General features: G+C 44.7%; 1 protein-coding gene across 2 annotated transcripts in view; it reads left to right on the forward strand.

The window, feature by feature from the left end:
* CACNB4 (calcium voltage-gated channel auxiliary subunit beta 4) overlaps window positions 1-27,588 on the forward strand; it is a 272,823-nt gene that overhangs the window by 1,360 nt on the left and 243,875 nt on the right. The gene's annotated exons all lie outside the window — the stretch shown is intronic.

The raw sequence follows: 27,588 nt of genomic DNA on the forward strand, positions 1-27,588 counted from the left end.
AGTCCTTTTATGGAGGCTACAAGCCATTGCATTATACGCTCGGCTTCATCTGTCACTGGGGACATTTTTTAAAGCAGTGGTAGACATTTTTGTCCGGATTTTCTTGCAACTTAATTTTCAGTTGCTGGTGCAGGGCTTTTTAGGGGGTTTTTTGGCCTCAAAACAAACTTGGAAAACAGTGCTGGATTTATGTACTGGAGTCTGTTGGTTTTCTTTTTTTTTATTAATATTTTTCATGCTCTCAGATTCTTGCACTGTATTTTGAACCTTTCTGCCTGTGCGTTTAGGGCACCCTCGGGTCCCATTGTAGGTTTAGGGCCTAAGCGTTTCGTTGGTAGGAGCTAACACCTCGCTGTGTGTGCACCTCAACCAGAAATTGGAGCTGAGCACTCAGAGCCTCAGGGTGGGGCCGACTTGTGGATTAGGCTCAAAACTTGTGGCGTATTGTCAGCCTGAAGTGCTCATAACGTTTTGAGACCGGTTTGAAAACCTGATGTATATAAAGATGTAATGTGGTCTTCTGGGTCTTGAGCTATTAGGTTATATTTGGGACACATTATTCAAGTAGTTCTCTGTAACTAGGAGGACTAGAAACACATTTGTTTAAAAAAAAATGAATCCTGAGACTTTCAACTTTCAGGTAATCACTTGATTCCAGGAGCTGAGTTTTTAACACAAACCAGAAGGAACCAAATGATTGCCATGCATTTAGTATAGGGGAGCCTAAAACACCTTTCCTTCTCCTCCTGCCTTTGGCACCAGTGGTTTAGGTAAAGTCAACCTTGTAACAGCTACCCTTCCCCTTCTAATTCCCAAGTTATGTTTTTGGCTACTAGCTTTCCCTGGATAAAACAGAGATCATCTGTACTCTGACTGAAGCTCTGGCATAATTTCTTATGTGATGTTTGTATAAGTCATTGTTTTAAATATAAACTATGAAATGTAAATATTTTGAGGGGTTGTTCATTCTTTGTTTATGCCTAAAGAGTTCACTTGACTGGGGGTCTGTGCCTGCCCTTTTTGCACAGCAGAAGCTCTCCATGCTGCTAGTGGGATTTTGGGGACGATAAGGAAAGCAGGACTGGGCCTCTGAATAATTTGGGCATCTTCACGTAACTGTCCTGTTGTAAAGGTTGTTGAGGGAGTGAATTATATTGGTGTAATGGACAAAGGGGAAATAAATGCCCAAAGCGAGTCATCATTTACAATGGCTTTGTGCTATTTTATTTTCACTATAACTGCATGTGCAGGCTCCTGGCAGTTTCACATTGGCAGTTCTCATTTTGCTGGACATGAGGAGAAGTCAAGGGAGCACAAAGGAGTAAAAAGAATATGAAGCTTAATGTAACCTGAAGCCAAATAGATTTGACTTGCAATAAAACATTAATAGATCTGAATCTAGTTTTGGTCTGTGTTCATGGACTGTGCTAGTTCTGCAAGTCTTGCAGAAGGGCTGTGGGCACTTCCTGTAGCTGTCAGAAATAATTTTGTAGACTCTCTGATATGTCCTTTAAAGTGATGGATTTCCAATGAAGTGTCAAAGCACTGTCTGTAGGAGTAAGACTGCATTTTACTTGTTGTCACTTTGTTGCACTGCAAGGGATCTGAGGTCTGACCCTGGAAGGTGCAGAACATTCTTCCTTACTGTTAGACTTCTAGAGGGGAATTCAGGGCACACAGTTTCTCAAAAGTCCTCAACTTGCAGGATTAAATCTTCTGTGGCTGATCTTGCAAAACCTTGCTCACGTGTACTGCTTACACAAGGGCCCAGTGGAAACTGGTAGGTCTATTTGCATGAGTAAATGTTTTTAGTCGGGCCCTAACTACCTTGTTGTCATATTTGAGTTTTATTGCATCTGACATCTTATTTGTGTTCCAAATGTGCTGAAATGTTCCCCGTGCTTTGCAATGTATTCATTTTCTCATGTTCGGTGCTTGCTGTACTACAGTTCATCTAAATAGCTATTAGTCTGTGATCTCGTGGAGGCCAGTTAGAGAAACTCTCTCTGCTCATGGTTATGGTCTGGGGGCTAGATCCAGCCTGTGGAGCTCTTGGATTGGGCCAGTGGAGTGTGGGGGCTTTGCCTGTGCTGTGCTGACAGAGGTGGTGGGAGCCAGGTCCTAGTACCAGCATGTTTGATCTGCACTGGGTCATCCTGGCTTGCTGCCTGAAAACAATGCTGACTCCTGCTCTAGTGTCCTACCAAAAATGTATACCTGTGTTATTAAAGGGCCACTGTCAAATATTTAAGGCTTGGCATTGTGATTTTCCTTGTAATTGATAATAGTTTGTATCTCTTGCACACCCAAGACTAAGTGATTTCACTGAGAAGTTTGTGTGCAGGGGGTACTAAATTTTGGTCCTGCATGGAGAAGGAGCATAATTTGTTTTGCATCTATTTTGTTTTCCACAAAACTTTACATGTGCTTAGTTTTAGATTGCATGTATGATAGTGCTCCTGAGGGCTGGGGTGGCGTGGGCACCAGTGTGCACAGTTGACAGCTTAGAAGTTGCAAGTTCAAGGCCATACATAAGTGCTCATGGTGCAGCCTGTCAAATTCCAATGAAATCTGTGAATTTTGCTCAATATGTTGTCACAAGGACATAAAATGTAGGAATAGTGCTCCTAATTTACATGCTTAATTGCCACAGTTGCATACATCTCTGTGGCCTTGCAATAGGAAATATTCAGGTTTAAATAGCCCATTAATGCCTTCCTTACCGGCCAATCATATGATCACTGCAGATTTTTATATAGTATGCTGTTTGGAAAATCAAGCTCAGGCTGTTCATTTCTCTTTACATATATATGAGTTAGTTGCCATTAGCTTTTCCTCTCCCCAGAAATGCAGCTATTCTTCCTGGTCCCCTAGACAATGATTTGTGCTTTTGCTGCCAGCTGTGCAGTAGTGAAAGCTGTGGTAGCAGATAAAGTAATGCACACTATTCCCAGAACTGTGCTGACACAGTTGCTGTTCCTGCACCAGTGTCCAATATGTCTTGGCACAATGAGGTGCTACATAGGTTGAAGCTGTTACATAAGTATAACTTTAACTCTGTTCAAAGTGCAGCAAAATAAATCAATGCAAGAATCTGGATTTGTCAAATGGAAGAACAGACTGAGAAAAAAAGTGATGTTGCCTACTAACAGGATATTACAGACCCTAAAGATAAAAAAAAAAAAACCAAAAAAAAAACCAAAACAAAACAAAAATTGTGCAAGTTTACTTGAGAGTCCTTTAGATGGTGGAAAATTCAATAGTTCATAAAGACAACAAGAAGCTTTCATCTGAACTGCATGAGTTCAGCAACAACAATATCTCATGGAGTGCCTCCCACCCATCACTGAAAAAGAGTATGTGGATGATTTGAAGTTAGACAGGTGTTTAGGAAAGCATCACATTACTTTTTCCTGTGAATGTTACTATAATATGTTCCTTCCCATACAGCAATGCCGTTCTCGAGATAGTGTTTCCTTTGCAGAAAGACATTTTGGTTGTTTCTTTTGTGCTTTAATGGAACTGGCTTTGAATATTCTCAGCCTCCATGTTTAGTCTTTGGTTTTCAATTTCTTTTATAACAGAAGGGATGGACGGTGGGGGGGACTTTAACTGTATTTAGCACCTGTAGGCATATCACCTTGGTGATCTCAGTCACTGTGAACTTTTCTCCACACCTTTTTTCCTCTTCCAATAAAGATTAGGTTAGTTGGGACACAGGCAAGAAAATGTCCAATTTTCAGTGTTTATAACAGGTTGTTCAGTATTATTCAGATTACATGTAATTTTGAAAATATATTTTTTTTCACTTGTATCACTAGACTTTGTAGTACAGTGTCCTAAAAGAGTTTAAAACAATCCAATCTAAATGTTAATACTGTAGTATTTTAAGATTAGCAATTGGTTACCAGAACATACCAGTGGAACTATGGTTTTTTTTTATTATTCTCATTCTAACATGCATGTGTAAAAACGGGGGGAGGGGGGCCACACACACGCACCTGACAACTATTTGTGCCTCTCAAGATGAACCACTCTTCTGTTACATTTATTTGTTTTAGTTTGCATTTCTCTTGAATGAAAAAAAAACGTAGCAGCAAATAATGTTTTGAGTAAACTTGAAATGGGTTGTTTAACTTTCCTTCCCTGCCCTGCAGATTTTTATCACTGAGAAATGTCAGTAAAATACTTTTAGTCTTAGATGTGCATCAATAATGGCAGAAACACTGCTTACAATATCATGAACCTGGAATTATGACAATTTATGCCCATAATTACTTCTTAACATATGATAAATGTTATAATGACAGAAATAGATTAAATGAGGTACAGATGGAAGCAAATACCCATATGCTGAAAATCATTAGGGAAGTATGAATAATGTTTATAGAATTAAGTGAACAGGTCGTTCCCTCCAAAAATTAGTCTACCTTGTGATTCAGAGCTTTTACTGAGGGGAAAAATAACCTGCAAGGACTGAACATCATTAACATGTGCATCTCATTTCAGTTCTGCTGTGTAGTTAAGGAAGTGCTAAAATTTCAGTACAGTATGTGGACTACACTTGCCCTTAATTTTAAGTATCTGCTTAAGTGGTTTGCTCTATCAAGACTTAGCAAATGCCTGGAATGTCTTAGTTCATATGAGTTATTTCGTGCATGTAAGTAGTGCTATATTGAGTTCAAAGCTCTAGTCATTAAGGATCCTGTAGTTCTTTTTGTAAGAATAGGGTATTAGCCTAGCTATATTGGCCATGGTTTTTCTTGGGGTCGGACATAAATTCTGCCTGCAGATTCAAACAGGTATGATATTCTTGTAGTCTTTTTGTCCGGTCCTATTGTGCATTGTGACACAGCTGTGGCGTTCTGCTTCTGGGATATCATTGCAGGGTGAAATGATCCTAATGCATATTGTGTATACTTCATATAAGCTGTTATAGTAAGGTCAGGGATATTGTAAGTGCTTTGGGATTTCTTGGACTGAAGGATGTTCTTTCCAAGGGAGCTAATTATTAAGTAAATGATGCATTAATAGAAGTATTTGGATACCATTTTTCCTTCTGCTAAATAAGAATTGCCTCCATATTTTGCTAGAATGAATGGGTGTTTACAACATTACGCAGGTAGCGCATTAAATGTGTCTGCATGTGCCTAGACTGCAGGCAAGGTGCAATGCTAATTTGTGTAGACACAATCAAGCTAGCTTCAGTGTGGCCATTTCAAGTACCAGTAGCGGTTTAACTTGAAACACAAGGTGGGCTAAATTGCTTGAGAATTAGTTTCGTGGCAGGGGATTCCTGTGGTACGGAGCTTCTAGCTGCCACAACAATGACGTGTGCGACTGCCTCCTAGCTGTCACTTCTCACCTTTGACTACATTAAAGGCATTCCCTCTATCCTGAGGCATAACCAAGGCTGTGTGACCAAGCCTGGCACGGAAGCTGTTAAGTCCAATATGGATATTTAAGTCCAAGGAATCAATGTATAAAACTATTCTTTATATGGCAGGTGCTGCTCAATTATATTTAAGAACCCCCTTAGGGGATAAAAGTCAATTATCAACATGACAGCACAGGAGACTAAGTAGGTCAGTTGAAAACATACGCTTATAATTTTTGCAAATGCTGTAGTAAGAATTTATTGTTTTCGAAGCTTTTATGTTTCCAAGTGTCCTAATAATGCGTGATCCTGTAGGAAAATATGATTGATAATCTTTACTCATGATTGGCATCATTTTATTATCTGACTCTCTCTAATAGTATTTCTTTCTTTGACACGCATCATTTTGCAAAACAAAAAAGGTGCCTTAAAAGCTTGCCTACAGAACCATTTTAAACAGAGTTTAAAATGGGGCTCATGGTGGGTTTTTAATCACCTGATAATTTATTGCAATGATACCCATTAACTTAATTGTTCAAAGAAGCCGTAGTTCATCTTTTTTACAGAGATATGTGCCCATAGCCATTGAAAGCTCTCTAGAGCATAGACTAATATAATTTTGCATGAAAAGTCAGTGGTGGAACACCAGTGAGAGCTTTGTATAAACACAATACAGAAATAACTTTTCCAGAAAAAACTTGGAGAAGAAATTGCTGGGGAAAAATGAATGCCTCAATACCTGTTTTACAAAATGATGGCGAAACTTTGAAATGTGTGTTGGTATGGCTGCCCAGATCCTGGAGTCGCACAGCAACCTCTTTGGAATATTTTTGAGGTGCTCTGTTTATGATCTGATGGACATATTTTGTACCAAGAAAGCTCCTTTTGGAAGGGGTGTGTGTGTGCATTTAATCAGAATAGTTTTGATTGATACAACGTGTATTGTAAATGTAAACTAACACCACATTGTTTTTCCTGTATGAGTCCTCTATGGGGAGAAAATCTTAACTGTATGTACACTCTCATAAATAGAGACCTACTCATTTTGAGATTTCAAATAAAATTGCAAAATCGGGCAATGTCCACAAAATCTGCAGGAGCAAAAAACTTACTAAAAGTAAAAAGTTTGTCCCCCAGTGGGAGCCAGCAGTCCCCAGGGCCGCTGGGGCCCAGCCATGCAGGCCACTTGGGGGCAAGGCGTGAGGGGGGCTGCCATCATAAAGGGGGGCAGGTAGGATGGAGGCTGCCTCCTCCCCATGCTGCTGATTGGGTAAAAGGGTGCTTATGATGCGATGAGGGGTGGGATTGCACGAAGGACAGTGGTGGGGAGCGTGGCCATTGGGACCCCTCGGCCTGTCCGAAGGGACCCTGGTGCGACGAGGCCTCAAAAATGGTGGCTGTCCCTGCGATCTGCCTGCAAAATCAGCCGCCTGCCTCTTCAAGTTGCCTCCTACTCGTAAATGGGTCTGTACTAAGGGGACAGTAATGTTTTAACTGTACCACTACAGTGGGACAACTTCAGAGAATAGATGGGATCTTATCTAAGCACACCAGGCTTATTACCACAGCATTTGAGCACCTGCATCAACGTAATAAATATGAATTTATTTCTGTAAAAAGGATAGTTTTGTGCTACAGAAAGTAACTTCACAGTGCTGTTTGGTGTAACCTTAATCCTTATCCTCATGATCCCTGTATCATGCCGTTTCCTTTTTTTCTAACGTAGGTCTAGATGCTGGTCACGGTCTGGATTCCTTTACAGGAAGTGATTTGTCGAGTTTGCAGTGTCAAGCTTCTCGAGGCAGAGAAAGTTGGTTAGATGCTGGTGTCAGTTACAGAGGTAGGAAACTTGAGTAGTTTAGTCCTGCAGGATCTGACCCTGTGTCTTCACTGTGGTCCTTAGTTCACAAATCCCCTATACATCTGCTTCATTTTATTTAGCAAAACACTTAAGCAGGTGTTTAAACATTATGATTTCTTACCTCCTTGAAAATAAGCAGATGCTTAAGTGTTCTTCTAAATCAGGGGTCGGCAATGCTTTTGAATTTAAGTGCCAAAACACCCCACGACCTGGACTGCAGGGGAGCCAGAAAGTGGCCCAATCCTTTTTCTGGCAGCAGAACCGTGGCCTCTTCTCAGCTGTCTCCCCACGCATGTAGCTGCCACCACCGCCACAGAGTCCAGGCTGCTTGCAGAAGGTGGTGAGCAGCCTGGAAACAGTTGCATGGGATCTGGAGCACCAGGCTGGCTCTGTGGCAGTGGTGGCATTTACATGCATGCCTCGAGGTGCACAGTGGGGAAGGGACTGGGGTTGCGTGCTCCAGCATCCATGCTGGGAGTTGCCAACCCCTGTTCTAAATCAAGGTCCTTCATTACTAAAAATGGGTACTTTTACACGTGTTCCAGTGTATTCTGATTAATGGAGCCTGCTCCAATGCGGTCTAATCGAGTCTGTTGGAGCGTTTTAATTGGAGCGCTCTGGCATGCTGCAGTGTCTTGTGTATTCAGCGTTCTGTGTTTCAGAAGGGCGGCAGGAGCACTTTAACTAAAGCTCGTTGAACAAACTTTGGTTAGAGTGCCCCCACTGCCATTTTGAAATGCAGGACTCTAAATACATGAGACATTGTGGGCATTTCATTAGAGTGGCTCCTGAGAGCTGCTCTAATTAAAACACCCTCCCCAGACTCCAGAGCATGTGTATAGGTACCCAATAAAACCTGATCCTTCAGTAAAACTGTAGTACTGAATCTCTGGCAGTCCATTAGTTTTCTCCTATTTTTAATATTCTTTTTCATATGATATAGTGAGAAGAAAAATGAAAAGACAAAAAAAACAAGAAATGTATTCCTTATTTGGCTGGCTTTTTAGTTGCACAGAAATTTCCTGCAAATAATGACAGTCGGACAGAAAATGGTATATTTTTGTAGATTATGATGTCAGACACAGGGTCATAGTTATTTCGCTACAGGGCCGCCCAATAAATAGTGATGGATTGTGAATCAATGTTTGCATTGAAGTGCAGATATCTTCATATTTGGCCAAAATGTCTGCTGGGTCTAGATTCCAAATTTGAGGTCCCTAAAGTGGTATGTATTTATGTGTTGTTGTTGTTGTTATAATAAAAAACATTGAGACCTCATACCCAGAAAAATCAGTCCCATTTATGGTATCTCAAGGTGGCCACTTGAATAGGAAAGCACTTGGAGTTACCAGTCATCTTTGACTATTTTGGTCTACTTACCTATGGCAAAAATTATTTTTTGAATGTGTGAATTGAGCTATAAGCTATGAGATATAAGCCTTGAAGTCCTCCTACTTAATTATGAGGATTGAGGGCTGTGCTGTAATGTAATAGACTATTAGGAGTGAAGGCTGTGCAGTAATGTAATGCCTTAAGTGTATGCATGGGGAATATTGACTTCTGATGGCTAGCCCAGATATAGAAAAGTACTTGCTGCTAGTACCATCTAAAAGGGCCAGAATTCTAATATTGGCTCTTCAGGAAGATAATATAACATACCCTGCCTATATACACATATGCTACACTGTATAGGTAGTCGGTGTGTGTATATATTCATATATAAATTGTCTATTGAGGGCTTTTATCTGCACCATATAGTTTTGTTCTATGGTATGGCTATATATCAGCTTTCTTAGCTTTAAATTAGTTTTGTAGGCCTATATTCTCTAGATTTGGAACAGTGTTAGTGTTGCCTCATGATCTTAGTGTCTCATGATAATCCTGATCTTCATACAGGCTTGGTTCTGAGAGATACCAAGTGTGTGCAACTCAGATGCATGTTGAAGCAGGTACTTTTCAGGATCACGGCCCAATTAGGTAAATGAAATATACATCTACAAAAGAGCATTTCAGTAATTTACTAGGATGAGCTCAATTCTAGTATGACTCATGGCTTTCTAAAGTATAACTTACTGTCGTGGAATATGTCCGTTCCTTAGACAGATCATTATTACTCTTTATGCAGCATTTAAAATGCAATTAAGCATTTGACAGATGAATAAAAATTCAGTCATTGCTCCAAAGAAGTTGGGCCTTGTTTAAACTTGTTAAAGTAGTGTAACTTTCTATTAAGTTTATTTTTTAAACCAATGTACATAAATGGCGCAAGCACCTACAGGAAGTGTGGGAAATCTGGATTGTATAGAAATCAACAACAGTTTTACTACTGATGTCAGTAGCTGACCCTGGCTCAGCGTGATGCAGGTAGCCACTGTGGCTCTTGCTCAAGCCCTGGACCCAGACTCAGGCCCTGGTCACGGCCAGAGCTGGAGGCACAGAACCTATTTGAATTAAAAAGGCCGTAAGCCTAGCCCACTAAAAATCGGGGGCCGCCACTGGTTGGGTGGCCAGAGCCTTTAAAAATCCAATAAATTAAGGGGGACAAATCGTAAAAGAACAGGGTGTGCACGTGAGAGGTCATAGGACCAAAACAAGTGCTCCCTGGGGGGACACCGAGCAGAAACTCAGCTAGAGTGCCAGCGGCTACTGCCCAGCGATGCTCCACTCAGAGACGTGTGTGAAGGACACCGAGGAAAAATGCCCCTATATCCCTGGGAACCTTCCTGGCCAGTCTCCCACCTGGATAGCCAGATGGTGAGCTTGGCCAGAGCCAGGAGGAGGTTGACTAGGAGGTCCTGGGCCTTAGTGGGGTGATGGATGGGGAGTGCATAAACAAAAAGGTGTGGGGAATAGTGCAGCCAAAACTTGAGGAGCAAGTTCTGGCGGAGGAGGTGCAGGAGCTGCAGCCTGGTGCACTCTAAAAACATATGCGCCAGGGTCTCCCTCTCGTGGCAGAAGTGGCACTGCTTCAAATTGCGTCAGATGCACGCCCGTTGGGACAGCTCTGTGTAGGAGCCGCCAGGCTTTTTGCACAGGAGCTGCCTGCCTTAGTTTGGTACTCGGATCCAAAGTAAGGCATTTTTATGTCCCCATGTTGAATGGGGGAAAGAGAGCCTTGTATTGGATTTGAGTAAATATGGTGACTGGTTTAAAAACAAATTGGGATAAATCACGCCAATTTTCCATCTCTCACAAGGCTTTGAAAATCATGTTCTTTTAGGGTAAGTTGTTAGTCTTTTTGTTAGGTGTGCTAATGTGAACCTGTGTCCCTGCCTAGATGCAGTAGAGCAGTGGTTCTCAACCTTTTAAAGCTCAAGGCATTCTCTCATTTGGCTTGAGGCACCCCTCAGAAAATGCCAGCTCTTACTGTTCACTTTTTTTTTTTAACAACCAGAAAATAATAGATCAATTTTGCTGCTGCAAAGAACTTGGAAAGACAACAGCAGGACAGAATGTTTTTGACACTATGAATTCCTGTTTGAAATCTGTGAGTTTATGTTGTGAATTGTGCTTGTATATACACTGAACAGTGCTAACATTTTGTGACACCCTGCATCACCCTTGAAAGGATCTCAGTGCACTCTGGTTGAGAATCACTGCAGTAGGGACTCACTGTCACAGTTTTCTGAAGGACTGAGACCTTTCATGAGACAAATCGCAAGGGCTGTGGCTAGCAAAAGGTTATGCAAAGAAAGTGGTTGGTGTTAGGCCTGTTCACAGAGGTTAGGGTGATTACATTTAAATAATGCTGAACATTGCATTCATTAGTGAGCCTGATTTTAAAAATATGATGGGACCTGGCACCAACCCATTACAAGACAGGCTGGAGGACAGTAGGACTTCGCTTCCCTGGATTTTATGTTGGTAACAGGTGGCAGGCAACAGGTATCAGCTGTGAGTATGTATTTCTGTTCTTCACTGGCTAACTGCCGTGTCCCTTTTCACAGTACAACTCAAATCCTGTGGCTCCAGGTATCCTGCCTTGATTTTTCACCTGCACAGAGGGGTATTTCACAATTTGATACGACAGTAAAACAAAATTGTGAGATTTGGTTAGAGCAAAAAATAGTTGTTCTGTGGGTTCTCCTCTTGGTTCGGTTGTTAACTTTGTGTGATACTAAGTAAACCAATTTACCTCTGCCTGCCTCCATTTCTTTACCTGTATATTGGATATAATGATTCCCACCTGCTTAATTCTGAGGCTAAATTAACTGGCTCTTAATGTACTAAATAGCACTTGAATTATATCTTCAATAAAATATTTCCCTTTAAGAAGAAGATTAATTGGGGTATTTTTTCAGTTACAGGACAATTTGAACCATGATAGCAGGTTTAAAAAAATCTTGTGCATTGTGTTCAGAGCCATTCCTCAACCTTTCATGCAGCTTTGAAATCTGATATTTATAATAAGCGGTTGTCCTTACTGTTCCATGAACATGGGTAATGCAGCACATTGAAGTGGAACATGATTCATATCTTCAATATGCCTATGTACAGACATTGGTGCATTCTCTGCTAGTAGTAATTGGTGCAAAATAATGGTTAATATGCTTCTGTTAGAAATCTTGCAAATGACAGTTAATCAAATTAACAACAACCCTTATGTGTATTTGATGAAGTCTTTGGCAGAGACTTATAAAAGTCTAAGCCTTTAAGATTCACACTCTCAAAATTTATATCCCTTTCTTCAGCAGATGTGCTGACCGGCTTACTGTCTCCATGGTAACGAGGTTTCATTTTTAAAATAGCCTAAAGTCACTGAAGGGAAGTTGGATATTAATAGCATAAGCCATGTAGGTATGAACAGCAACATATCTGGTTTGGCTATTCATGTTTGTGATCTAACAGTTTTTATTTTTGAGTTGTCTGTCTACATGAGCAAAATGTGGGTGTTTGTTTTAAATATATTTTTTAGTCTGACCTATAAAATTAATTCTTTTCATTCATGGAATATCATTATAGTGAGATAATTCCTTGATTGCAATAATGCTATAAGTAATACTTAAAAAGTAATCATTTTTAAAGCACTTTACAAACACAAGCTGCAATAATCACTTAAACCTCATAATGCCCCTGTGACACAAATGTGCTTTATTTCTCTTTTTCTAATTTCCTAGGTAGGGAGAGCTGAGGCAGAAGTGTTTTGTTAGAGGTAGGATTAGAAAGCAGGAATTCTTAACTTCCTGCTTTGTGACCTAACCTTCTGTGAACTGGTGATTTGATGGATGGTCCGAGTCTCGTAATTTTGCTGCTGCTTGAGAGTTTATTTCCTAGAATCTTTGCTATGTGGTAACATTAGACTGTACAAAGGATCTAATTTTGTCATTGTAGTATAAGAAGTACTAGAACCATTTGAACAGATTTTGGAAACTAAAGCCATGAAAAAGCTTTGACTATGTTTGCTGTCATGCAGTTTCTATGGACACCGATATTTTGTCAGACGCTATCTTGATGCGATTGTCCATGCTAAACATAGAGGAAGAAGAGATAATTACATGACACTCCAAATCTGTAGTACTGAACAATATGCTATTGTCTTAAAATGGCCAGGATCAATAAAAAGTTTTTTGCCCTAAAATTCTATACGACTCAATCCACCCTCTTCTGCTAAACAATGACCTACCCAGGTGAGCTCTACATGTGCAAATGTGCTTGTTTTTTATTTTGTGTTATGATAAGGCCTGAAAGTTTGGTTTGTTTTGGTTTTTATCTTCTTGTATTTTTAACATCGAGGATTAAAAGTTTTGTTTTGTTCTTAACCTGTTTAGACTTTAGGCACACTTTGGAAAAATGCCAGTTCTTGGTTTTCACTCATTTTTCTGTAGTAAAAAAAAAACAACAAAAAAAACAAAACAAAACAAAAAAAAGGAGCAATTCTTTTGTTGCAAAGAACTCAGAAAGACCACAACAGGTCAGACTGCTTTTAACACTTAGGCTTAGGAACAAGGGGGTGGCACGTGCACCTACAGGAGGCCTCAAACGCCTCTACACAAATGCTCGAAGCACGGAGAATAAGCAGGAGGAACTCGCCCTCCTGCTAGCTAGCAAAACCCCAGACCTAGTGGGGCTCACGGAGACCTGGTGGGATTCTACCGACGACTGGACAGTGGACATGGAGGGCTACAAGCCGTACAGGTGAGACAGAGCAGGGTAAAAAGGGCGGGGTGTACTGCTCTATGTCAAAGAGCAATACATGTCCTTGATGATCAGGATGGGGTCAGAGGAGGGACAATCTGAGGCACTCTGGGTAAGAATGCAAGGGGGTCGTGGGGAAAGGGACTTGATAATGGGCATCTGCTACAGACTGCCTCACAAGGGGAACGAGCTGGACCTGGAATTCTCAGGTCAGCTCACAGAGGCTGTAAAGTCAAGGAATTTGGTTGTCATGGGTGACCTAAACTAGACATCTGCTGGGAGGAGCAGTCAGCCAGGTCCAACCTCTCACATAGGTTCCTAGTTGGGATACAGGACCTCCAACTAACCCAGGAGGTGCACAGTCCCACCAGGGGGAATGCCTTACTGGACTTGGTCGTTGCCACAGACGACGACCTGGTGAGGGGTCTGTGGGTACTCGACCACCTGGGCAACAGTGATCATCGCCTGCTGGAATTTGCTATCCAGTGCAGGGTGGTGAAAGCAAGTAGTAAGGCAAAAGTTCTTGACTTCAGGAGGGCTGACTTCAATGAGCTAAGATTAGTAGGAGAGGCATTGGGGTCTCAGAGCTTCACTGAGATAGGAGTCCAAGACAGCTGGTTGTTCCTCAAGTAGACAATCCTCTGAGCTCAAAGGGAGTCAGTCCCAAAGCGTACCAAGGTGGGCAGGAGTGCTAAAAATCCCCCATGGCTTGGCAAAAACATCCAGGAATGCCTGAGGGCAGAAAAGGAGGCATATAAACAGTGGAAGCAAGGGGCTATCACCAAGGAGGATTACACCTCTATTGCTTGTGACTTCAGAGAGGCTGTTAGGAAGGCCAAGGCAGAGATGGAGCTAGGGCTAGTGACCAGAATTGGGGATAACAAAAAGTTCTTTTTCAAACACATAGGGAGTAAGAAGAAGGCACCGGGTAACGTGGGGCCCCTACAGGACAGACTTGGCAATCTGGTGATTGCAGCAAATGAAAAAGCTGACCTCTTTAACGAATCCTTTGCCTCCATATTCTTGAACAGGGACTGGGACATTTCCCCCACTAGGATTATGGATGGACCCAGGGGAGGCACCACCATGGCTAGGGTTAGGGACAACCTAGTTAGGGAACTTTTGGAGGGGCTGGACGTGTTTTAAATCAGCAGATCCAGATGCTCTTCACCTGAGGGTGCTGAGGAAATTGGCGGGGTTCATAGTTGGGCCCTTGGAATGGCTTTATGAGCACTCGTGGGGATCTGGCCAGGTACCAAAGTATTGGAAAAGGGCCAGTGTGGTCCCCATTTACAAGAAGGGGAGAAAGGAGGACCCTGGCAATTATAGGCCAGTCAGTCTTACCTCGGTCCTTGGGAAGACCTTTGAGAAAATTATCAAGGAACACATCTGCAAGGGCCCAGCAGGGGAGGTAATGCTTAGGAGCAACCAACATGGGTTCATTGAGGGCAGATCCTGCCTGACTAACCTGGTTTCCTTTTATGATCAGGTCACAAAGTCCCTGGGGGAGGGTGTTGAGATGGATGTCGTCTTCCTGGATTTTAAGAAGGCCTTTGACACTGATTCTCACCACATTCTCTTAAAAAAACTAGGTGACTGCGGCATTGATGCCTACACAGTCAGATGGGTGGCAAATTGGCTAGATGGTTGTACCCAGAGAGTGGTGGTGGATGGGTTGTTTTCAACCTGGAGGGATGTGGGCAGTGGAGTCCACTAGGACTCGGTCCTGGAACTTGTACTGTTCAACATCTTTATCAGCAATCTGGATGTGGGTGTGGAAAGCATGCTGTCCAAATTCGCTGATGACACCAAGATGTGGGGTGAGGTGGGCATGCTGGAGGGGGGAGGGACATAATCCAGCTAGATCCAGACAGGTTACAGAGGTGGGCAGATGAGAATAGGATGGAATCAGCGTAGACAAATGTAGGTTCCTGCATCTAGGGAGAAGGAACCAGCAATACACCTATTACAGGGCTGGGGAACACCCCCCCCCCGCCCCCCCCCAATTGTCAACAGTGGCAGAAAGGGATCTTGAAGTCATTGTTGAGTCCAGGATGAACATGAGCCGCCAATGTGAGGAAGTGGTCAGTAAGGCTAACTGCACCTTGTTGTACATCTACAGGCCACAGTTGGAGTACTGAGTCCAGTTCTGGGCGCCGCACTTCAAGAGGAATGTGGCTAGTATTGTGAGGGTCCAGAGGAGGGCCACTCGCGTGGTCAAGGGGCAGTGGGTCAGGCCCTATGAAGAGACTCTAAAGGGCCTGAATCTATTCAGCCTCTACAAGAGAAGGCTGAGAGGGGATCTGGTGGCCGTTTACAAACTCACCAGGTGGGGTACAGTTTCTGGTCATGCCCAAGACCAACGCAGGCCTACCTACTGGTCTAGCTCCTTCATTGGGGCTCCTGGATGCTGTTCTTGGGCTGTCTCTCTCATTGGGTCCAGCTCTCAGGCTCCATTCTGATCTTATAACAGCCTGCATGCTGGCTGATCCCTACCATCTTCGGCTGTGATGTTCTCCGCATCGAAGGGACCTTCAGCCCTTACAGTCTCTGGCTCCACCTCCAGGCCAGTCGGGGTGCCAGATAGCTCAAAGTGGAACCTCCTGCCATCCCCATTGTTCCTCCCTTACCACCAAGGTGTTTCATGAGTAGTAGCACAGCCGGGTGTTGTTGCTCCTTCGGCTGCTTGTAGCAAATTGCTGCCTCAGCCCAGGGAGCCAGGATCTAGTACGGCCACCTCATCAGGGCTGGCCTGCACCTGCCGGCTGCCTGCTCTCGACCATTAAAGTGACAGACACCAAATATGCTCTGTCACAGTTCTCCAGGTAGCTGAGTCTCTTGCCTTCAGTGCACGTGTGTGCTTTCTCTCTCTCATTAGTGTCAGATTTAACTACATATGTGTATGTATATATCACTGACAATCAACATTTTCAATATTCCTTGTACACCATGAAGAATAAAAAAGTATAAAGTCCCTTCTCCCTGTCCTGCCCTGGTGCTAACCTAGGGAAGCTCATTGTTAATTTTCTGTGTCCCTACAAAGAATAATTGTTTCCAGAAGTCATGAATATTATTTATTTGATGGGCTCAATCAGCAGTTTGCTTTGTTTGCATCTAGAACTTTAAATGATGGAGCTTTACCATGGGCTGTGGTGCAGTGGTCATAGCAGGAAATGGGGGCTTGAGACTCCCAAGTTTAGTGGTACTTTGCCATTGACTGACTCTGTAGCTTTCTTCAAGTTGCACAAAGTCTCTGTATGTAATTTTACACATTTGTAGAATGGCATTGTTACTATTTGCCTTCAACAGCATCATGACATTTTCATTACAGGTCCTGGCTTAGTGAAAGTGCATGTGAACTTCTTGAGATAAGTGAGCGGTCTCACCATACCAATATGAGTTGCACCTGAAAGTAAAGGTCATTACTTACGTAAGTGTCTGTGAGATATGGCCTGTAACTTGTGACGTACTTTGAGATCCATTGGTGAAAATTACTGTAATAGTAATACTCCTATCATATTTGTTATGAATAATAGTACCTTTCTTTTTAACTCTGTTTCCTTGACTTTCTGATTATATTCATCCCTTTTCTTTTGGGAAAGGCTTTATGTTCAGAACAATGGGCTTAAATATGCTTGAGTAAAAACTACTTGATATTCTGAATATTTAAATGTGTCACTTACGGATAGATTCTGCCATCCTGTCTCGTATCATATTCTCAGTAAGACTTATTTTATTTGATTGGTATGCTGTATGTTTGTTAAATTATCCCAGTGATTAATTTGCATTTTTACTGCTGTCAGTCACTGGTCTGATGGTTATAAGTTGGTTTTTTTTTTTTGTTTTTTTTTTCTGTAAAAACCATCAATTTTGTTTTGGATAGTACAATATGCAGTTATTCCATTTGTACATATTCACATCTCTCAAATTTTTTAATTTACGAGATTTTGGCATCCTCTGTAAATTTGGTATCTTGGTCCAAAACACTTGGAAACCAGAACTTCGATAATCATCTCTTAAACATAGTTGTTTCTTTAAAGGGGAAAAAACTCCTCCTTTAATATAGATCTTCTAGCCTGCATCTGATCAAAGATCGTTGAGTAGTTTTCATGTTTCACTTGTGAATTGATTGATTGATTGATTGATTTTTTTAATGAGAGAGAGCAAGAAAGTAAGTGTGAAGGTGAAGGTATGAAGAAATCTTCCACATATAACTTGCTGGCTTGCCTTTAGCAGAGCCACTGCCATATATAGATGAATAGTCCTGGGCAAGTGCTACTGTAAGTTGTGATCATTTGGCCAGCAGTTGTTTTCATCTCGTGCTTTAGATGCCTCTACTTTGTAGGGAAAGGTTCTGCTTTATTCCTTGTGGTGCAAATAATATTTAGTTCTTAATGCGATTGCAGACACATTACTAAGGAAAGTTGGTATCCTTATTTCAGTTACACAGATAGAGACCAGGGCACTGTGAGATGACTTTCTTAACATAATAAAACAACTCACTGGGATGGTAAACAGCTCTGTGTTCCACCCCAGTGCTTTAACCACTGAGTCAGACTGCCTTCATTTGTGAGGAGATCCAGTGCATTGAAAGACAGCTTCCTTAGTCATTTGAATTAGATGTCATGCATGACTTTGTGCAAGTCACTTAGCCTCTCTGTGTTTCAGGTTTTCATCTGTGAATTGGGGATAATAGTGTTCCTTACTTCCCAGGAACCTTAAAGCCACAACATGCCTGGCACACTGTCAGCTTAAAGAGAGGAATACAAGATATGGTGCACAGAAAGCCAGAAAAAAAAGTTCAGATAAGGTGATTGATATGTATGGTTTTTGGTCAAATTAATGGTTATTTTAATTACATGGCAGGTTTTATTTTCACTCCTTCCTTTTCTTTTTCAGATTTCAGAATTGTCTTGTAGAATTATAACCTCAGCAACAAGAGGTCATGACCACCATCACATGTGAACTGTTTATTAAGAGGCTAGCTAGGTATAGAACTATGAGAGCTGTATTTACATAAAGGCAGTTCATGGAAAATGCTCTTTCATAGTAGTTTGGGGTCAGAAGGGACCTGAACAGATCATCTAGTCTGACCCCCCCCCTCACTGGCAGGAGCACACGCTGGGATCACATGACCCCAGACTGGTGTTCGTCCAACTTCTTTTTGAATTTACCCAAGGTAGGAGTGAGGACCACTTCCCGAGGAAGTTGGTTTGAGATCCTAGCCACCCTAACAGTGAAATAGTGCCTCCTAATCTCTAACCTGAACCTATTCTCCAACAACGTCTGGCCATTGTTCCTCGTCATCCCAGGTACTGCTGGGAGGAATAGGGCCTTCCTATTTGCTGCTGATCTCCCTTAACGAGTTTGTAGGCAGCCACCAAATCCCACCTCAGTCTCCACCTGCTGAGGCTGAACAGGTTCAGGTCCCTCAGCCTCTCCTTGTAGGGCCTGCCCTGTTGCCCTCCAACCAAGCGGGTGGCCCTCCTCTGAACCCTCTCAAGGCAGGCCACATCCTTCTTAAAGTGCGGTGCCCAGAACTGGATGCAGTACTCCAATTGAGGCCGGACCAATGTCACGTAGAGGGGGAGTATCACCTCTCTGGACCGGCTTGAGATGCATCTTTGGATGCACGACAAGGTGCGGTTGGCTTTGCTGGCTGTGGTCTGGCATTGGTGGTTCATGTTCATCTTGGAGTCAGTAATGACTCCAAGATCCCTTTCTGCCTCTGTGCTCACAAGGGGGGAGCTCCCCAGCCTGTATGTATGCTATGGATTCATTCTCCCCAGGTGCAGCACCCTGCATTTATCTACATTTAGCCCCATCCTATTACCATCCGCCCACTTCTGTAGTTTGTCTAACTCTAATTGCAGCCTCTCTCTCCCTTTGAGCATGCCTACCTCTCCCCACATCTTGATGTCATCAGCAAACTTGGACAACATGTTTTCCACCTTGTAACAGGTCGCCCTTCCCAGCGCCATCTTCCTAGTACTCCGTGCCTTGTGTGGGGCACCCTTCAACCTTCTTTAGGGTTCTTATGTCCCGCCCTATACTCGCCTGCCACGTCTTGATGGAAATTATGATGATGTTCTTGCGAGTGGGAGGCTGACTATTGTATCGGGTATATTGGGGCCTTTCCCCTATGTGAGACTGACCCCTGATTTTCTCTAGCTAGGCTTCCCCATCTAAAACCCACTAAGCAGGGTTTGACTCCGGGGCTCTAGCCTTTTCTATTGTCTTGAGGCCCGTGGCCCCTTTTCCTGCTCCAATCTGGAGCCTGGCCCAGAGGCCTGGGAGCCAGCCCCACAGCTGGAGGGCCGCAAGCCCAAAACCAGGGATGACCCCAAGCCCGCAGCCTCCCAGGCCACAAAAAAACCCCCCAAACTACCAACACCAAGCTGCATGACAGGCGCACTAGAGCTCCACGGCTTCTTTAAGATCGTGGCTTGCTGGCGCTGGGGTCTCCACCCCTCTCTGGGGCTTCTCACCGCCCCCTCTGTGGGACTTCTCGCCACCCCCTCTCTGGGACTGGGGTTCTCACAATACTGTGGGTCCCCTATGAGGCCTCCTCCAACCCCTAATAGTCTCACCCAAGCCACTGGTACCAAACAACAAACAAAACACAAGACCCTGGGCTATAAAGTAAACTTGAGTCTCCCGGCTATAACAACATTCACCCTACCGGGAAATACTCTGTCCCTCCACAGTGACAGAAGCTATTCCTGTAGCCAGGCCTCTCCCCTTCGGTTGTTCTAGGAGAGCTCCTTTCCCTTTGGCAGCCAGGAGGCAACTACCTCCCTGGCCTCAGTCCTGGTATTTAAATGGGAGCCAGGCCCTCCCCTTCCGGTCAGCTGACTATTAGCAGGTGTGGGTCACTGGCTCCCTGTGGTCGCCCTAGCAACCGGCACCTGCATACACACCCCCTCGTCTAAGTCGTTGATGAAGATGTTGAACAGTGTAGGCCCCAGGACCAAGCCCTGGGGGACCCCACTATTCACATCCTGCCAGGTCGAGTACGACCCATCCACCACCACTCTCTGGGTGCACCCCATCAGCCAGTTTTTGACCCATCTAACTGTGTAGGCATCAATGCCACAGTTGTGCAATTTATTAATGCGAATGGGGTGCGAGACAGTGTCAAAGTCCAGAAAGACTACGTCCACAGTGACACCATCATCCAAGGATTTAGTTACTTGGTCATAAAAGGCCATCAGGTTGGTCTGGCAGGACCTGCATTTGATGAACCCGTGTTGATTTCCCCTGGGCATGATCTCCCCTGCTGGCCCCTCACAGATGTGATCCTTGATAATTATTTCAAGGATTTTCCCCAAGACCGATGTGAGGCTTATGGGCCTATAGTTTCCTGGGTCCTCCTTTCTCCCTTTCTTATAAATGGGGACCACATTAGCTAGTTTCCAATCTCCAGTCACCTGGCCCGTGGACCACGATTACTCGTACAGCTGGGCCAAGGGCACAGCAATGACCCCCGCCAGCTCTCTCCACACCCATGGGTGGAGGGCATCAGGGCCCGCAGACTTAAAAACATCCAGCCCTTCCAGAAGATCCCTAACTACATCTGCACAGACCCGAGGCCTGGCAGTGCTATCCCCAAGATTGCCTCTACCTGTGATGGGAGAGCTGTCCTGGTCCCTGTCCAAGAAGACAGAGGCAAAGAACTTGTTAAAAATTTCGGTTTTCTCATCTGGCATAGCCACAAGTTTGGCATTTGATTCTAGTAGGGGCCCTACCTTACCTGGTACTCTTGGCTTTAAGAGATCTGCAGCTCCATAGGAATTGGAAAGAAAAAAGATGGAAAACAAGGAGGCTGCTGAGCACAAAACAAAGCAAGTGGGGTGGGGAGAAGGGAGAGATGAGGATCTGAAGGAGGCAGGCAGAAGCAGCTGAGGTAAAGAAAGGAAAAGCAGGAAAGATAGGGGAACTGGAATGGGACAGCAAGAGTGATGAATGTGGAGCTGTAGAGGTGTGAGCAGGCAGTGACAGCTAGGAGGTGAATGGGGGCTGTAAGAAGTAGGCGAGACTCAAGATTCATAGATTCATAGATGTTAGGGTCAGAAGGGACCTCAATAGATCATCGAGTCCGACCCCCTGCATAAGCAGGAAAGAGTGCTGGGTCTAGATGACCCCAGCTAGATACTCATCTAACCTCCTCTTGAAGACCCCCAGGGTAGGGGAGAGCACCACCTCCTTTGGGAGCCCGTTCCAGACCTTGACCACTCAAACTGTGAAGAAGTTCTTCCTAATGTCCAATCTAAATCTGCTCTCTGCTAGCTTGTGGCCATTATTTCTTGTAACCCCCGGGGGTGCCTTGGTGAATAAATACTCATCAATTCCCTTCTGTGCCCCCATGATGAACTTATAGGCAGCCACAAGGTCGCCTCTCAACCTTCTGTTGTGGAGGCTGAAAAGGTCCAGTTTCTCTAGTCTCTCCTCGTAGGGCTTGGTCTGCAGGCCCTTGACCATACGAGTAGCCCTTCTCTGGACCCTCTCCAGGTTATCCGCATCCTTTTTGAAGTGTGGCGCCCAGAATTGCACGCAGTACTCCAACTGTGGTCTGACCAGCGCCCAATAGAGGGGAAGTATCACCTCCTTGGACCTATTTGTCATGCATCTGCTGTTACACGATAAAGTGCCATTAGCTTTTCTGATGGCTTCGTCACACTGCCGACTCATGTTCATCATGGAGTCCACCAGGACTCCAAGATCCTTTTCCACTTCCGTGCCACCCAGCAGGTCATTCCCTAGGCTGTAGGTGTGCTGGACATTTTTCCTCCCTAGGTGCAGCACTTTGCATTTCTCCTTGTTGAACTGCATTCTTTTGTTTTCTGCCCACTTGTCCAACCTGTCCAGGTCTGCTTGCAGCTGTTCCCTGCCCTCCGGCATGTCCACTTCTCCCCATAGCTTTGTGTCATCTGCAAACTTGGACAGAGTACGCTTCACTCCCTAGTCCAAGTCATTGATGAAGACATTAAAAAGTATCGGTCCCAGGACCGAGCCCTGCGGGACCCCACTGCCCACGGACTTCCAGGTCAAAGCCGACCCATCCACCATGACTCTCTGGGTGCGACCCTCCAGCCAAGTCGCCACCCACCGGACTGTGTAGTCATCCAAGTCACAGCCTCTTAACTTGTTCACCAGTATGGGGTGGGATACTGTATTGAAGGCCTTCCTGAAGTCTAAGTATATGACATCCACCCCTCCTCCTGTGTCCAGGCATTTCGTAACCTGGTCATAAAAAGAGACTAGATTGGTCAGGCACGATCTACCTGCCACGAACCCGTGCTGGTTTCCCCTCAGCATAATTTGTCCTGCTGGGCTCTCACAAATGTGAGCCTTGATAATTTTTTCAAAGACTTTGCCAAGGATGGAGGTGAGACTGACTGGCCTATAGTTGCCCGGGTCCTCCTTCCTCCCCTTCTTCAAAATGGGGACCACATTGGCCCTTTTCCAGTCCTCCGGGACTTGGCCCGTGCGCCACGAGCGTTCAAATATTCCTGCGAGTGGCTCTGCAATGATGTCGGCCAGTGCCTTCAGCACCCTTGGATGGAGCTCATCTGGGCCTGCCGACTTAAAGGCATCCAGTTCTTCCAAGTGACTCTGCACCATCTCAGGGTCTACGCATGGAAGTCTGGCACCTTCCTGCTGCCTCTCTACAACCCCAGTGAGAGACTTGTCGTGCCCCTCGCTTAGGAACACTGAGGCAAAGAACTCATTGAGGAGTTCAGCCTTGTCCCCTCTGTCCGTCACCAATTGTTTCTGCCCATTTAGCAGGGGTCCTATTCCTCCCTGGGCCTTCCTTTTACTCCCTATATATCTAAAAAACAATTTCTTGTTGTCTTTTACTTGGGTTGGCATCCTCAGCTCCATGGTAGCTTTGGCCCGTCTAACTGCCTCCCTACAAGCACGAGCAGAGGAGGTATATTCGTCTTTGGTGATCTCTCCCTGTTTCCACTTTTTATGCGCTCCCCTTTTGGCCCTTAGGCTGCCCTGGATTTCTCTGGTCAGCCAAGGAAGCCTCCTGGCCCCTTTCCCTCTTTTACCTCGCACAGGGATCGTCTCCCTTTGTGCCCGAAGGATCATTTCCTTAAGGCACAGCCACCCTTCTTGGGCTCCCATCACTTCAAAACTCCTACTCTGCAGTGTGTCCTCGATTAATCGCCTGAGTTCATTGAGATCAGCTTTCCTAAAGTCTAGCACTTTCACCCTACTAGTTACCTTACCCACTCGACGTCTTATGGTGAATTCTATTAGGTGATCGCTGTCCCCTAGATGTCTACCGATCTGTAGGTCCCCTACCATGTCATCCCCCATTGCTAATACCAGATCCAGTATGGCATTCCCCCTAGTGGGACCGTGTACCTCCTGTGTCAGGTGGAGGTCCTGTACACAGGTTAGAAACCTGCGTGAGCGGTGGGGCTTTGCTGTCTGTGACTCCCAGCAGATGTCCAGGTAGTTTAGGTCCCCCATGACTATTGCCTCTTTAGCTTTTATGGTCTCCGAGAGTTGCCTCAGGAGCCCCGAATCTCTTTCTTCCCCTTGATGTGGGGGTCTGTAGCAGACCCCTACCACCAAATCCCTTTCTCCTTGCCCCCCATGTAGTCTAACCCACAATCCTTCTACTTCCTCATCCTTGGATTCCGTCTTGATGAGGGTTGATGTATATTGCTCATCATTGATGATGTCATGAGGCGATGGACATTGATGATGTCATGAGATGATGTCATGAGAAGGGTTATTAGGAGAGTGAGGTGTGCTGCGGTCATGTTAGACAGAGGTGTGAGTGGGAAGGCAACCACAGGGACTGAGGGGGTGGTCCTGTTATGGCAGGAGGGGGCAGAGCTATTTTCCCTTACTTCAGCTGTCACTTACAGCTGAAGACTGGTCTGCCCTCTGACGTCTTTTACCCTATACCTTGTTCTTTCTTCCTCCTATTTTTATTTCCATTCTCTGGGCTCTCCACCCATTGCTCACCCATTTCTACACTCTTAACAATTTCCACCATTAAGCCCCTTACCCTGCTGTCTCATCTCTTTTTACTTTTAACACTTTCCAGCTTTCTCCCTACCCTCTTTTAGAAACTGTCTCATTCTCTGACTTGCATTGCCTTGAATCTTTCTCTTTAGAAGAAGTAGGTTAGATTCAGAAGTCCTAGAATCCTTCTCTTCAGGATATTCCAGCCTATAAAAAGCTAGTAAATATATGCTTGGTTCATTATTTTGGTATCAAATGTAGCTGATGCTACTTCTGACTTCCCACAGCCCCTAGGTTGTTGCAGTCAGCGTGCCAGAATGGATCATGTTAGCACTTGGCTATAGCAATGGCAGGCCCTATTCTCCTTCCAGGGTGTGAGAAAGGCAGGGTCATGAATTGAAGCTGCTACTTATGGTGCAAGTGAAAACAAAAACAAGAGTATTCCATGTAGACACAGGGCATCTTCTCAGGATTAATGACTGGCAGACCAGTTAGATACTCTAATACTCCCAAGGAAATGCCCTATGACAATGACATTATTATTATTTTAACCGGGAGAGGAGAAGGTTGGGAGGACAGGAAGGCAGAAACGTATGGATTTTCTTTATGGGAGTTACAGTTTCAAGTGGCACACACAGGTCACCTCTAAAGAACTAATGCTGGCTGCTGTAGCCAGTCACGTTACTCAAGTAATTTCTAACCGTCCATTCATAATGACAATGATTTTGAATTTGGTTTCATCTCTTTTCTTTACATCTTTCATTTTCAAGAGTAAATTGTCCCTGTAGTGACTCACTACCAGTAAGTATGTGATGAGTGCTCTGCTTGTTACTTTGGAATGAGAGTAGCTCCCACTAGACACGATGCACACTGTGTTTTGATTTTGTTTGATAGGTTTATACCAGGGATGTCTAATTTGCCTTCTGTCCTGGGCCAGATCGAGACCCTGGGGCTCCTTGTTTGCTGGATCAAGCCCAGGGCACAAGGAGCTGACAGCGGTGGCAGCACAGCACGTGGTGGTGGTAACGACAGCAACAGAGCATGCTGTAACAGCAGTGGCACGAAACGTGGCAGCGGCTTCAGCACCTGTACTGGAGCTGCCACTGGCATGGGGCATGCAGTGGGGGCTGAGGCCACCATTTTTTGCTCCATTGCCACTGCCACCACTTGCTCTGCTGCTACAGTGTGCCCTATGCCAGAGCTGTAGCTGCTATTACTATGTGCCCTGTTGTCACAGTGGCAACTCCAGTTCCAGCACAGGGCATGCAGCAGGGGCTGAAGTTGCCACAGTGAGCTCTGTTGCCACCTCCACCATGTACTGCACTGCCACCATTGCCGTTTCCTTATGTCCCAGTCTTGATCCAGCCCACAAGGAGCCCCATGGCTTGGCCTGTGCACAAGGTGAGTTTGATACCAGTTACAAACTCTTACTTGAACCCCTTGTTTGAACTCTTCTTTTTATTTTGCCTTTCTATATGCCACATCTAGTATTTCTCTCTTTAAGCTGATAGTGGGCTTGGCATGTTGTGATTTCCTAGTTAACAAGTCCTCTCTAGCATACAGAATGCAAGTCATCAAATTATGAGAGAGAGAGGAAGAAGTGCAGGCAGAAAGAAATGGTGGAGGGGGGAGGTTTGGACAGAAAAGAGGAGAAAATTTCTAGCTAGATAAATCATTCATAAAAAAAGAAGTGGGACCACAAGTGCTGACGGTGAGTTAGCTCAGTGGTATCAATATTAGGACACAACTTGCAAGTTGCTGCTGTGAAGCTAATTTTCTTTTGTGGGGCTTGTTTGTACTGTGGTTTCTATTTATAGCAGTGCTAGCAGGTCAGGGCTGCTCCCTCCATTCTCCTTGCTACTGCCACCACCATCTGCCGTATGGTGGCAGTAATGTTACCAGAGGGTCAAAGGGACTTGATGGCATCCCTGAACCTGTGCGAGTCCTCTTAGGTCTCAGGCCTCTAACAGTAACTTTTTCAAATTGGGAATCTGTGTTTCTCTGCTTCCAAAATGGGGACCTGAATGCTCTCAAGGGCAGTGACAGGGTTAATCAGTGATGCAGCTTTTAGATAGCAAAGTGTTCTTTATTCTGTACAACAGCCTCGTGAAAGTCCCTCCCCCACCCTCCTAATAAGCAGCTGGTGTGCATGTCTAACTTATTAGGAAAATTCATGAACTTGCATATGATCCTATGATAAAACTGAAATACTTCAGACTCTTGCATGGCCTGCCTGTCTTAGGATACCTACAGATGTTAGGGGCCACACTGCAACTCATGGTGCTTTATACAAAGCGCCATGAGTTAGAGGGTGCCTGTCCCCCACTACCCAATAGACTTTTGCCTGTTGGGTGGGGAGGGATCAAGCCAGTCTGCGCTGGCCCTGGCCAGCAGGTGGGGTGCTCCAGCAACCTCTGTGGAGGCTGCTGAACCACCCCTCTCCTCCGTGTGTCAGTGGGGGAAGGAGCAGGCACAGATCAGCATGGAGCTGTCAGCTGGGCTTTGCCTGGCCAGAGCTGGAGGTGGGGGCTGGGGTGGAACGGAGCCTCCTTACCTCGTGCCCACTCCCACCCCTTTACCCCAGCTAGGGTATTGGGGGGACCTAGGATGCACCCATGAGGTGAGGGGGCTCCATTCCACCACTCCCTCCAGCTCAGGCTGGGCAAAGCAGCTGGCAGCTGTTGCTGCCGCTCTCAAGAAGCCTGGCTGGAGCTGGGGGAGGGGGCTGCTAAACACCCCCGCCTGTCTTCTTTGTATTGTGTTTACCCTTGTCTTCTACTTGCTTTTTTTCCAGCAGATAAAACAAGAGTGAGAGTTGTGGACCTTGCTCTCTGATGTGAGGGTCTTCTGATATGACTCCATACTGAGCCAACAAAGTGCTAGTCTTTTGTCTGTTGACAAAAAGGTGCTTTATTGTTAGCTATTTTACAGTATTCAGTAGGTAGGCAGCAGTCACTGTTAAAAGATTTTTAAAGCCCAGGAACATATCAAAAGGAGAATAGTGATTATATAACCATGGCTGCAAAGAAAATTCTTTTCCATTTATCTGCATGATACAAACCCCCTTACATATATATGCTTTATAACATTAATTTAGAACTCATGAAAGTTCTGAAATGACAGTCAGACGTTCCCCAAAGAATAACAGGGGCAACAGCAATGCAAGTATTACATGTCCAATGTAATCAATATGCTGCCTTAGTACTGGCACGGGTGGCCACCTTTA

Source organism: Alligator mississippiensis, chromosome 4 (assembly GCF_030867095.1).
Source record: "Alligator mississippiensis isolate rAllMis1 chromosome 4, rAllMis1, whole genome shotgun sequence".
NCBI lineage: Eukaryota > Metazoa > Chordata > Crocodylia > Alligatoridae > Alligator > Alligator mississippiensis.